The sequence below is a fragment of the Rhinoderma darwinii genome, chromosome 1 (genome assembly GCF_050947455.1).
Source record: "Rhinoderma darwinii isolate aRhiDar2 chromosome 1, aRhiDar2.hap1, whole genome shotgun sequence".
NCBI classification, from domain to species: Eukaryota; Metazoa; Chordata; class Amphibia; order Anura; family Rhinodermatidae; genus Rhinoderma; species Rhinoderma darwinii.
Window position 1 is genome coordinate 461,617,377 of NC_134687.1, and position 13,264 is coordinate 461,630,640.

A 13,264-nucleotide genomic window follows, 5' to 3' on the forward strand; every position below is an offset into this window, starting at 1 on the left:
GTATAAAACTGCCACCATCTTTAGTCCATTCAGTTATCCATATTAATGCAATCATAGTATAACTGAATGGACTAAAGATGGCGGCAGCCATGTGACCCAGCAACCACACATCATGTGGCTACTGCCATTCAGGTAACACTAAAAAAAATTGGTATAGCCATCTTGGACAGACAGAGGCTATCACTCTTGTATAAGACTGGTAAGTGAGCAGGTTTTTTTAATACATGCATATTAGAGAACTGTATCATATTCTATAAATAAATTAAACAAATAAAACCTGGACAATTCCTTGAAATTTGGAGATTTAACAAAAAAAAAAAAAAATGGTTTATTGTCCAAAACCAATACTTAGAAAAAAAGGGAAGTAGAAAGATGTATAATATTTTAAATCAAAGAATGGACAAATATCAATGAAATTGAAATGGGATTCAGATGTGGTGATAATATCAGAGAGAAAGAATGGCATAATATGTTAGGTGCAGTAACAAATCCTCATTATATAAATCTGAAAGAACATCACAATTATATATTTATTACATAGAGAATATTTTACTCCCCATATATTACATTCAATGAAGAGGAGGTAAACCGATTTATGCCCAAGGTGTAAGACAAGAACAGGAGATCTGATACACGTGCTAGGGAATTGCCCAAAATTGCATCAGTATTGTGGGACAATATTAAAGAGAAAAGGTATTTTCAGGGTAAATATACCTGGTGATCCTAAAGCATGTATATTTGGAGATACGGAATTGATTCAGACAATAAATTGGGTAACAGCTCGGGTATTGTATATTGCCAGAAAAAAACATTACAGGAATGAACCTCTGAGTAGTAGCTGAATGGAAAGAAGCTGTGAACTTGTCCATTATGAGAAAATAACTGGTCTAAAAAAATAATACCTCTGAAAAATATATGTGTGCGTGAAACACATGGATACAAAAATTACTGGGAAAGGGAAAGCACTATATAATTAAAGGGTAACTAAACTTTCAAAAAACTTTTGACATGTCATAGTGACATGTCAGAAATTTTGATCAGTGGGGGTCCGAACATTGAGACAACCACCGATCACTAAAACGAAGCGGCAGAAGCGCTCGGGCAAGCGCTGTGCCGCTTCGTTTCTAATTGGCTTTCATCGGCGCGGTGTACGGGCTCAATAGAAAGTCTGTAGATCCGTACACCAATTGTTCGGTTTTCCAATGAAAGACAGTCGGAAACTAAGTGGCTCAGCACTCACCTGAGCGCTCCTGTCACTTTGTTTTAGCCACCGGTGGAGGTCTCTGTGCTCGAACCTCCACTGATCAAAACTTCTAATATGTCAAAAAGTTTTTTGAAAGTTTAGTTACCCTTTAACTAAAGGTGCAGGAGGTTTAATTTTTTTCTTAATTCTCCTCTCTTCCTCATAGGGGTATGGGTTATGTTTGAGATTTGACATAGTATGCGTTATTGCAATTTTATACACAAGAAAACGTATTAAAATAAAAAAAAAAAAGACTTCACGATCGACAGCAGTGGAATGAATCTGAGCAGCCAGAAGAACCACTCATGTTATCCTCTTCCCCCGCTGAGAAGTGCAGAAAGTGCTCATGTGACCTCATTTAGTGGGTATCGTACTGAAGAGTTCACTGACTTTACATGTGGCGCTGTCATAGGATGCCACTTTTGCCATAGGTCAGTTTGTAAATATCTGACCTGCTATAACTGTTCTGGTCTACTGTAAGTGCTATTATTGTCAAGTATAGGTGTCTAAAAGTAAGAATAGCACAGCCACAAAGTGGTAGCCCACACAAACTCAGAGTGCGGCCACCAAATGTGAAGTACGTGGCATGTAAAGATCGCCTATTCTCTTATATCACTTACTAAAGTTCCAAACTATCCTAAAATCGACAAGCGTCGGATGGAGTGGTGTAAAGGGCGCCGCCACTGGACTCTGGAGCAGTGGAAATATGATCTGTGGAGTGACTAACCACGCTTCTCTATCTGGCAGTCTGATGGATGAGTCTGGGTTTGGTGAATCCCAGGAGAACGTTACCTGTCTACAGTTGGCACAATGCAGTCAAAGTTTGGTGGGGGGGGGGGATAATGCTATGGGGTTGTTTTTCAGGGGTTGGCCTAGGCCCCTTCGTTCCAGTGAAGGGAAATCTTAATGCTTCAGCATACTAAGACATTTTGCACAATTGTATGCTTCCAATTTTATGGGAGCAGTTTGGGGTTCGGCTCTCTTCTGTTCTAGCCTAACTGCCCCAGTGCACAAAGCAAGGTCCATAAGGACATGGTTGGGTGAGTTTGCTGTAAAAGAACTAGTCTGGCCCACACAGAGTCCTGACCTCCACCCCATCCAACACTTTTGGGATGAACTAGAATGGAGATTGAGAGCCAGGCCCTATTTTCCAACACCGGTGTCTGACCTCACAAATGCTCTTCTGGATGAATGTAAAAAAATTCCTCCAAAATCTTGTTGAAAACCTTCCCAGAAGAGTGGAAGCAATTTTGGAAAACACAAGAAGTTGATCCAGCGCTGTTGTGTTTAAAAAGGAATCATGTTCCTATTTTTATTGAATATGAGTAAAATCAGACGAACAAACAGACGTGGTAACAAGGCAGTTTTCAGGTTGGTATTCGGAGCCTACGCGTTTTGAACACTTGCGGTGTTCTTAGCCATGGCTATTATTCACTGGTGCTCATGGTCAGCGGGTTTATATAGAGTGGCTATGTAGGTGGGGCCGTATATACTACGATAGAAGCAGCTGGAGTATTCAAAACTCCAAGTGCAAAGTAACCCTTTAGTATCCAGAGGTAAGTTTGTTGTATGCGGTATATAGGTGTATTTTAACTATATTAAACAAATAATATTCTGAAACTCAAAAGTCCGGAGACCTGTGAATTTACAAAAAAAAATTTTGTTAGAAATTTAATTATTTTATTATATAAATCTCTTGTTATTTGCAATGTAATAAACTGTAGTGATGTATTTATATCAATCTTTTATTTGTCATTTTCTATAGTGTTGGCCACATTCCTGCTGGGGAATCCCGGCCAGTAACACAAACCGCACCAAAACCAGAGCCATGGGGGATCATCAGATCATGTAAGTGTGTTTAAACCCCTATAGACTTGAGCAGCAGTGAATAATTGGAACATTTTGCATACAAATCTGCAACATAGTTAAATAGAGAAAAATAATCCGTTAAAGACTTGAATATAAGGACTTAAAACGGAGAACATTAGTGCGTGTGATATGTATGTGGACAATTTGGTAGTTGTGTGTTAAAAACAATAATTGCAACATACATTTGTAGGTAAGTATCAAATGCTGGTTGTTTTTATTATATTGCTATGTTTTATAGGGAAATGTTTTTTGGAGAACAGTCCTCCGTATCGCTGATCTATTGCAATATCAATGTATAAATATATTTGGGATACTTGTGTCCCAGGGTGGTATAATAAGATAAAATACTAATTAATCATTATGTTTATGTATTCAATGTTTAACAGAGTATCAATGGGGGCTAAATCTTCGCCTTCGTTGGCCAACCTCGTTATGGCATGGTGGGAAGAAATCACCCTGTTCTCCACTACCAATCCTTTTGCTAGCCATGTACATTGGTATGGCAGATACATCGATGACCTCCTCTTTATATGGGTGGACGATGTGTCTGCCATACCTGACTTTCTTCTATATCTCAATAACAACGACTTTAATTTGAGGTTTACATACAATTCCCAGGCGGACAGTATCAATTTTTTGGATCTAAAACGTACTGCTACAGCAGGAAAAGCCATACATTCTGAAATTTACCAAAAGCCAATATCCGGTAATACTATTCTCCATGCCAGTTCCAACCATCCCAAACACACAATTTTATCCATTCCAATAGGGGAATTTACACGAGCAAAAAGAAACCAATATACTACCGAGGATATTATTATATCATTAGGATTATATAAACCTGCTGTTGTAATAAGCCAACCCAAAATTATTAAAACCTAGGCTCTGTCCCTCCTAGTTCCATTAAACATTGAATACATAAACATAATGATTAATTAGTATTTTATCTTATTATACCGCCCTGGGGCACAAGTATCCCAAATATATTTATACATTGATATTGCAATAGATCAGCGATACGGAGGACTGTTCTCCCAAAACATTTCCCTATAAAACATCGCGATATAAGAAAAACAACCAGCATTTGATACTTACCTACGAATGTATGTTGCAATTATTGTTTCTAACACACAACTACCAAATTGTCCACATACATATCACACGCACTAATGTTCTCCGTTTTAATTCTTTATATTCAAGTCTTTAACGGATTATTTTTCTCTATTTAACTATGTTGCAGATTTGTATGCAAAACGCGTAGGCTCCGAATACCTACCTGAAAACTGCCTTGTTACCACGTCTGTTTGTTCGTCTGATTTTACTTTTCATATTCAATAAAAATAGGAACAGGATTCCTTTTTAAACACAACAACAGCGCTGGATCAACTTCTTGTGTTTTCCATTTTCTACCTACCGTGGACCGTCGCGGAGATCCGAGCGCAGTTGGAGTGTCAGACGTTGGACTGGTGAGCTGGAGGTTTCCTCCCCCTGCTTCTTTGTGGAAGCGATTTTATCTGCAAATGGAGGACCAACTCCATATTAACACCCATAGTTTTATGTCAACAAGCTCATAGAGGTGTGCTGGTCAGGTGTCCACATACTTTTGGCCAGATAGTGTATATTATAAGCCGGTACTATTAGGCTATGTTCACACAGAGTTTTTTGCAGGCGGAAATTCTGCCTCAAAATTCCATTTGGAAGTTTGAGGCAGATTTTCCTCTCCCAGCACGTAGATTTTCGCTGAGTTTTTCACCTGCGGGCATAAAACTCCGCGAAATACGCTTTCTCTGCCCCCCATTGATGTTAATGGGAGGTCAGAGGCGTAAATGCCCAAAGACAGGGCATGTCGCTTCTTTTTCCCGCGAGGCGGTTTTACCGCTCGTGGGAAAAACACGCCTCCGCCTCCCATTGAAATCAATGGGAGGCATTTTCGGGCCGTTTTTGAAGAGTCTTGCGGCGCGGTTTCCGCGTCAAAAAACTCTGTGTGAACCCAGCCTTAACAATGCAGCCGCTTTGAGGCTATTTACTTACTTGCCGCCCACTATATTCTAGTAGCTGAGTGTCATCCATACCACACACAGAGGACGCCGTTACTATGAAGCACAGGGCTTGTGGCAGCACGGCCAGAGAATCAGCGGTACAGAGGGGCTCAGTCTGCTATAACGTGACAACAGACGCGGGTGGATTCTCCACAGATAAGTCCCTGGCGGCAGCACAGGATCGTGAATGACAGCTCCAGGGGAAAGATGTCAGTCACGGACCTGGAGACGTCAGTGGGAAGGATGACGGGCAAGATGGAAACTATTGCTGCAGAATGACGGCCAGCGGTTAGGGAGCATCCTCCTCTTCGCGCAGGTGACAGCTAGGCTCGGCGCTGACAGCAGGGAGTTGGGCCGGGAGGGGGCGGTGCAGGCCCGGAGCTACGTGAGGGGGCAGGCCTGCTTGCAGTGATAGGGACAGCGGCCAAGTCCACAAAACCAGTTTCCGCTGCGTCGCCTCAAAAGGCCGTTTCCTCCTCAGATAAAGAGACTCACCTGTCTCCCCCATCAGTACCAAGGCCGGGCGCCGCTTTCTACTGACAACAGAGCGTTCAACGGAGGGCCGGACCGTTGACGCATGCGCAGGACGTACCTAAGCAGACAAAGGCATCAGCTGAGCTGTGACAAGTCTAGATAGCGGCCAGTGGGCTAGAGAAGCTGAGCCAATCAGATGCCACGTAACGGCTGACGACAGCAGCAGACCCACGGCGCTCGCTAGATAGCGGTGCACACATTAGTGAGCGCTGTCCCGACTCTACCATCAGCACCGGGACTATGTGCACGTGACGACAGCCAGTATCTAAGTTTACGGCCAGACTAGCCGACACACATGGCCGACCTTAGATATGTTCGAACAGGGCGCCAGCCTCAACACTGCAAGAGGGGCGCCCGCGAGTGTGTGTATCCCCGCGCAGTTACAACTACCAGCGGGGATACACACACTAACTGCAGTCGCCTTTCCACCCGGGCGCTTCTTCACTTAATGGCCGTCGCTACCGCTGTATAGCAGCCATAGTGGCTCATAGCGGTGACACTGGGCATGAGGGAGGTGGCGCCGCTAGCAGCGGCTGCTATAGCGGTAGTGACGGCACTATAGCAGAGCAGGGAGGTATCTCCCTGCTCTGAGGTCTACTATCGCCACTGTAGCTCCCTGAAGGAGCAGAAGCCGGGGATTCCGCTCCTGGAGCGCTGCTTGATGCCTCTGTCCATATATGGACAGTGACATCGGGGGAAACTCCTGAAGCGGAATCCCCGGTCACAGCATTGCAGACTCTATGGGGATTCCACTCCAGGAGACGACAATGACGTCATGGAGCGTCTACAACGCTGTGACCGGGGATTCCGCTTCAGGAGTTTCCCCTGATGTCACTGTCCATATATGGACAGAGGAATCAAGCGGCGCTCCTTCAGGGAGCTACAGTGGAGCTATCTATACTGGAAGGGATGGGGAGGGGGAGGGGGTGGCGGCACTACCTACAAAAAAAGGACAACTGTGCAGGAGCACACAAAATACCCAGCTTTCCCGGGTATCAAAAAAAAAAAGTGTGGAAATAAACTAAGATATAACTTTAATTTAATCTAGCTAAAAGGATTAATCCTTTACTCAGACTAAAAAGTTATATCTTAGTTTATTTCCACACATTTATTTGATAGCTGGGAAAGCTGGGTATTTTGTGTGCTCCTGCACAGTTGTCCTTTTTTGAATGTCTATTGCCCGCCAGCTATCAGGGTCATTTCATAGTCCTTGCACTACAAGGGGGCTGTGGGCAGTGTGGCACTCCCTACCATGGGACTGTGGGCTGTGTGGCACTACCAACCAGGGGGCTGTGGGCTGTGTGGCACTCCCTACCAGGGGGCTGTGGGCAGTGTGGCACTCCCTACCAGGGGGCTGTGGGCAGTGTGGCACTCCCTACCAGGGAGCTGTGGGCAGTGTGGCACTCCCTACCAGGGGGCTGTGCGGCGCACTCCCTACCAGGGGGAATCTGTGAGTGGGGGGGGCTGATGGTCATTTTACTGTGATTGGGGGGCTGATGGTCATTTTACTGTGATTGGGGGGCTGATCGTCTTCAAGTGGTTTCCACCTCTGACCTCCAATTGAAATTAATAGGAGGCAAAAAATACCTGCGGCGCTCGTTTGGAGCTTATTTTCCTGCGTCTTTTGCATTCGCTTCAACAGCTTAAGAAAAACCACAAAAAAAAGGTCACCCAACGCCGTCAGTTGCTGAAGGAATTTTGAGGCAGATTTTTTTTTTGCCTTACAAAAACCGTGTGTGAACATGCCCTACGAGTGTAGTGCTTGTTCTTCGCCGTTTTCGGTCTTTCTCAAAACAATTTTCGGTAGGGGGGCCCTGAGGAAATGTTATTTTTCCAGTGCTGCCTCGAGTCCGAAAAGGTTGGGAAACTCTGTACTAGGCTGCAGGATCCCGTCATGGAGCAGCTCAGTTTGTCGTGGGAACAGGGCCTAGGTGAGTACAATTTTTGTTTTTGTTTGGGGGCACAGTCTACAAGGGGGAGGTGCGTGGACTGTATGGCACGATCTACAAGGGGGAGGTGGGGGAGTGTATGGCACTGTCTACAAGGGGGAGGAGTGGGGGCTGTATGGCACTGTCTACAAGGGGGAGGTGGGGGACTGTATGGCACGATCTACAAGGGGGAGGTGGGGGACTGTATGGCACTGTCTACAAGGGGGAGGTGTGGGGGGGGCTGTATGGCACGATCTACAAGGGGGAGGTGGGGGACTGTATGGCACGATCTACAAGGGGGAGGTGGGGGACTGTATGGCACGATCTACAAGGGGGAGGTGGGGGACTGTATGGCACGATCAACAAGGGGGAGGTGGGGGACTGTATGGCACTGTCTACAAGGGGGAGGTGGGGGACTGTATGGCACGGTCTACAAGGGGGAGGTGTGGGGGGCTGTATGGCACGATCTACAAGGGGGAGGTGGGGGACTGTATGGCACGATCTACAAGGGGGAGGTGGGGGACTGTATGGCACGGTCTACAAGGGGGAGGTGTGGGGGGCTGTATGGCACGATCTACAAGGGGGAGGTGTGGGGGGCTGTATGGCACGATCTACAAGGGGGAGGTGTGGGGGGCTGTATGGCACGATCTACAAGGGGGAGGTGGGGGACTGTATGGCACGTTCTACAAGGGGGAGGTGGGGGACTGTATGGCACGATCTACAAGGGGGAGGTGTGGGGGGCTGTATGGCACGATCTACAAGGGGGAGGTGGGGGACTTTATGGCACGATCTACAAGGGGGAGGTGGGGGACTGTATGGCACGATCTACAAGGGGGAGGTGGGGGACTGTATGGCACGATCTACAAGGGGGAGGTGGGGGACTGTATGGCACGATCTACAAGGGGGAGGTGGGAGGACTGTATGGCACTGTCTACAAGGGGGAGGTGTGGGGGGCTGTATGGCACAATCTACAAGGGGGAGGTGTGGGGGGCTGTATGGCACGATCTACAAGGGGGAGGTGGGGGACTGTATGGTACGATCTACAAGGGGGAGGTGGGGGACTGTATGGCAGTCTACAAAAAGGAGGTGGGGGATTATGGCACTGTCTACAGGGAGGCTATATGGCAAAATCTACAGGGGGGCACGATACTGTGTGGGGGCCACTAAGCGGACATTATACTGTGTAGGGGTACTACAGGTGGCATAATACTGTGGGCACAATTAGAGGACAATATACTGTGTCCTTGAAGGGGTTCTAATATATAAAATATTATTATTATACTGTATGGGGGCACTAAAGGGGCATTATCATTCTTTGATGGGGTGGGGCGCCGAAAGATCATGTCGCACAGGGCGCCATCTATCCTAAGGCCGGCCCTGCGACACATCACACACGGGTGACCTATAAAGACATATTGGATGTTCAATGTGCTGCCTCTTGTGTGTGTTGATCTAGTTTAGGAACATTGTGTCTACTATCTATTGACAACTAAACATTTAAGCATACTTCATATACAGGCAACGGAAATGCTGGAGATTTTCTGCTGTATTTCCGCAGCAAAATCCACCAGACGAAACAGAATTGCTGCAGCAACTCCACCATTGAACAGCAGAAATTGCGCTATGGAAAAGCCACCATTGCCTGCGGTTTTAACTGCAGAAAATGGTGCGGAGTTCGCTGCATTTTTCTCTATGCTGGGGTATGGTAACATCTCTGAAAAGCACAGCAATTCAGTCCACTTTCCGCAGCAGGAATTGACATGCTGCGGTACGAAAAATATGCACCGCAGGTCAATTTTTGCACGGAAATTTTACGCAGCATGTGGATGAGATTTGTTAAATTCCTCCCACTTTCCTGCTACTGTATTCTGCATATTTAACCATCCGCAATTCCGGACGGAAAATATGCAACAATTCCGCTACATGTGGACAAGCCCTTATGTGCAGGTTTTGCTGTGTATCTTATCCCTTCAACATTAAATAGGGTTAAATCCACAGTGCTGCAGATTTGAGAAAACAGGTAGTATGCGACTGACAGCAATTAACCCCTTCCCGACATTTGATGTATCCATACGCCAAAGTCAGGTAGGGGGGACGTATGGAGCGGGCTCACTGTGTGAATCCGCTCCATACGAAGCCGGTGTCGGCTGTTTGTTACAGCCGACACTTCAGAGTAACGAGCGGCATCGCGTTAAATCTTTAGAAAGAGGGGGGCGACCCCCTCTAACAGCTCATCGCGCCCCACCGCAACTGCGTTGTGTAAAAAAAAAAAAATTAAAAGTAAAAAAAAAACAAAAATAACAAAAACCTTTTCCCCTTAGAGCATAGTAAATAAATAAACATAATTGGTATCGCTGCGTTCGTAAAAGTCTGAACTATTACAATATATCATTATTTAACCTACACGCTGTACACCGTAAAAAAATAAAAAAAAATTGTAAACGCCAGAATCTCTATTTTTTTGTTCACCTAATCTCCCGCAAAAAAATGAAATAAAAAGTGATCAAATAGTCGCATGTACACCACAATGGTATTATTAAAAACTACAGCTTATCCCGCAAAAAATAAGCCCTCATACCACTTAATCGACGGAAAAATAAAAAAAAAGTTATGGTTCTCGGAATTTGGCGACTCAAAATAAATTCTTTTTTACACTTAGGTTTTTACATGTAAAAGTAGTAAAATATAGAAAAAAAAACTATATATATATTTGGTATCGCCGTAATCGGATTGACCCACAGAATAAAGATAACATGTTTTAATTGCACAGGGAATTGCGTAAAAAGGGCGTGCAAAAAACCAAGGAGGAATCGCTTTTTTTTTTTTCTACCCCACAAATCATTTTTTCCCCGTTTCCTAGTACATTATATGGCAAAGTAAATGGTGCTACGAAAAACTACAACTCGTCCCGCAACAATCAAGCCCTCATAGTCCCATATTGACGGAAAAATAAAGACGTTATGGCTTTTGGAAGGCGGGGAGGAAAAAATTAAAATCTGAAAAAGGGCTGCGGCGGGAAGGGTTAAAGACATACCACGCATATGTACATGACAGCCGTTTAGGGGTAGTATGAAGCAGGCTCATGGGCGGAGCTTGCTCCATACTTAGCAGGTGTCAGTGTGTAATACAGTCGACTCCTCACTGCAACAGGTGGAATCAAAAATCACTTGATTGTCATTTAACCCCTTAGTTGCCACAGTCAGTCACAACCATAGCATCTAAAGGCGATAGATGAGGGGGCAGCCACCTCTAATGTGCCATAGGCCCTTCGCGACTTGATCGCAGGGTTCCAATGGTTGTCATGACAGCTTGACTTTTGGATCTAACCTAGGTTCTGGCTTGGTGGAACACTAAGTGTTGAGAATACATACATACATAAAGAAAGAAAAAAAAATCCCAGTAGTTCTTTGGTAAATTTCCTCCCCTCATTTCGGCTAGGGCCACATGGCGACTTTGCCATGTGACCTGTGTCGCAGCTAATGATCACGGTGTCCCAATGCCTGCTTCGTAGTAATGTAAGGGAGCGTGGCCGCGTTGCGAAGTGTTAGTTACTGCATCTTGACAGTCACAAGAATTCAAAAAGTTTGGATTTCTTTCGATGGCTGCGGCAACTTGTGTGTCACAACATGGCCACATTCACTTACATTACTGTATGCAACACGACACAATCTTTGGATGCGCGAACTTTGTTGCGGCCAGAGTCGCTCTGTAGCCCTAGCTTTAAAGCAGAACTAAACATTTGACAAACTTCTGCCGTGTCATAGTGACATGTCAGATGTTTTTAGTGGTGGGGGTCCAATTCCACAATTGGTGGAATCGCTAAAACGAAGCGGCAAAAGCGCTTGTGTGAGCGCTCAGCTGCTTCTTGTCTGTTCAGCTTTTTCCGGAAAGCCGATGTATCAGAGTACAGGCTCAGTCTTTCTATTGAGCCCGTACTCCGATACACGGATATCCGGAAAAAGCTGAACAGAAACGAAGCGGCTGAGCACTCACACAAGCGCTTCTGCAGCTTCGTTCTAGCGATTGGTGGGGGGGGGGGGGTCTCAGTGCTCGGACCCCCACCAATACAAACTTCTGACATGTCACTATGACAAAGAGAATGTGACTCTACATTCATCAACAGAGTGTGCACCTATATGATAAATGTGGCACACGTAGAACAAAGGAGAGATACTAGGGCACAGCTCACAGGCTGCACCAGTATTAATAAGTCTCTATCCACACTCAATGTGGAATTTAAAAGCAAAACAGAATATTCTGGGTAGGGGTGCGATCTTCTTCCTTTCCAGATCCACAATTCTATGTTTTTTGTCTGACCTTCTGGTTTGTAGAAAAGTTGACAGCTATTTTTGTGATGATTGACAATCCTCAGATGAGAAGGAAATAGTTTATCCTCCGGTATCAGTTACTGGAATATTTTACCATACAAAGATGCAGCCAGCAGACATGACCATTTACCATAGAATAATGCGGCTAGTTTTGGATAGATCACTTACTTCTATAGTCCCAACGTTTGCTTATCTGTGGTTTACAGACCATTGTTAGAATTACTAGGGTCCTCTGTGAATGTCTAAAGTGTTGCACTTTGCGATCAGTGCATATAGGACATCTCAATGAGGCTCGGTGATTTTGTATCGTTATGGCAAATGGACTAGTAGTGTGAATCACTACACCTGTCTAGTGTTGCATCGATACAAAAGTCTACTATACGTTACTCATTTATCTCAGACACTATCAGGGATCTCGGATCTGTTTTGCCAACGCCTATACTCAGATTGTTGGGCATTAGTGCCCTATTTTTTAGAATTATACCAATAAAATATTTTTAACCGTTTAGGCAGGACTTCATATTTAACAATCTAAACGTACACTATCTACACTGATTGTTTGCCACTCCTGGTTTTGTCTTCCAAATACTGAAGCAAAATATTGACTAAAATCCTGCCGTGTGAAAGTGGCCTTAAAGAGGCTATGTCACATTATAAGTGCCCTATCTCCTACGTAAGGAGATCGGCGCTGTAATGTAGGTGACAGTAATGCTTTTTATTTAATAAAACGATCTATTTTCACCACTTTATTAGCGATTTTAGATTTATGCTAATTAGTTGATTAATGCCCAAGTGGGCGTGTTTTTACTTTAGACCAAGTGGGCGTTGTACAGGGGAGTGTATGACGCTGACCAATCAGTGACCAATCAGTGTCATGCACTTCTCTCCATTCATTTACACAGCGCATAGGGATCCTTTTAGATCGCTATCTGCTGTCTTATACGAACACATTAACAATACTGATCTAAAAGGATCCCTATGCGCTGTGTAAATGAATGGAGAGGAGTGCAGGATGCAGATTGGTCAGAGTCATACACTCCCCTGTACAACGCCCACTTGGTCTAAAGTAAAAACACACCCACTTGGGCATTAAGCAACTCATTAGCATAAACCAAAATCGCTAATAAAAAGTGGTGAAATAGATAGTTTTATTAAATAAGCACTGCTGTCCCCTACATTATAGCGCCGATTTTCTTATGTAGGAGATAGGGCACTTATAATGTGGTGACAGACTCTTTAAGGTCCATTTACACAAGTAAATGATCGGGTGAAGGATTGATCATTGCCCTGTGTAAATGGGCTCGTTTCTTAGCAGATTTAATA

General features: G+C 44.7%; 1 protein-coding gene across 6 annotated transcripts in view; it reads right to left on the bottom strand.

The window, feature by feature from the left end:
* The window catches only part of EP400 (E1A binding protein p400), a 157,402-nt gene extending 151,648 nt beyond the window's left edge, over positions 1-5,754 (bottom strand). For 4 of the 6 annotated variants that reach the window (XM_075832945.1, XM_075832935.1, XM_075832928.1 and 1 more), the window contains exon 1: positions 5,647-5,754. The gene's annotated coding sequence lies outside the window, so the exon portion shown is untranslated. Of the gene's footprint in view, positions 1-4,526; positions 4,627-5,143; positions 5,472-5,646 lie in introns of those variants that run through there. The other 2 variants (XM_075832898.1, XM_075832919.1) reach the window with 2 other exon arrangements.
* Positions 5,755-13,264: the final 7,510 nt, after the last annotated feature.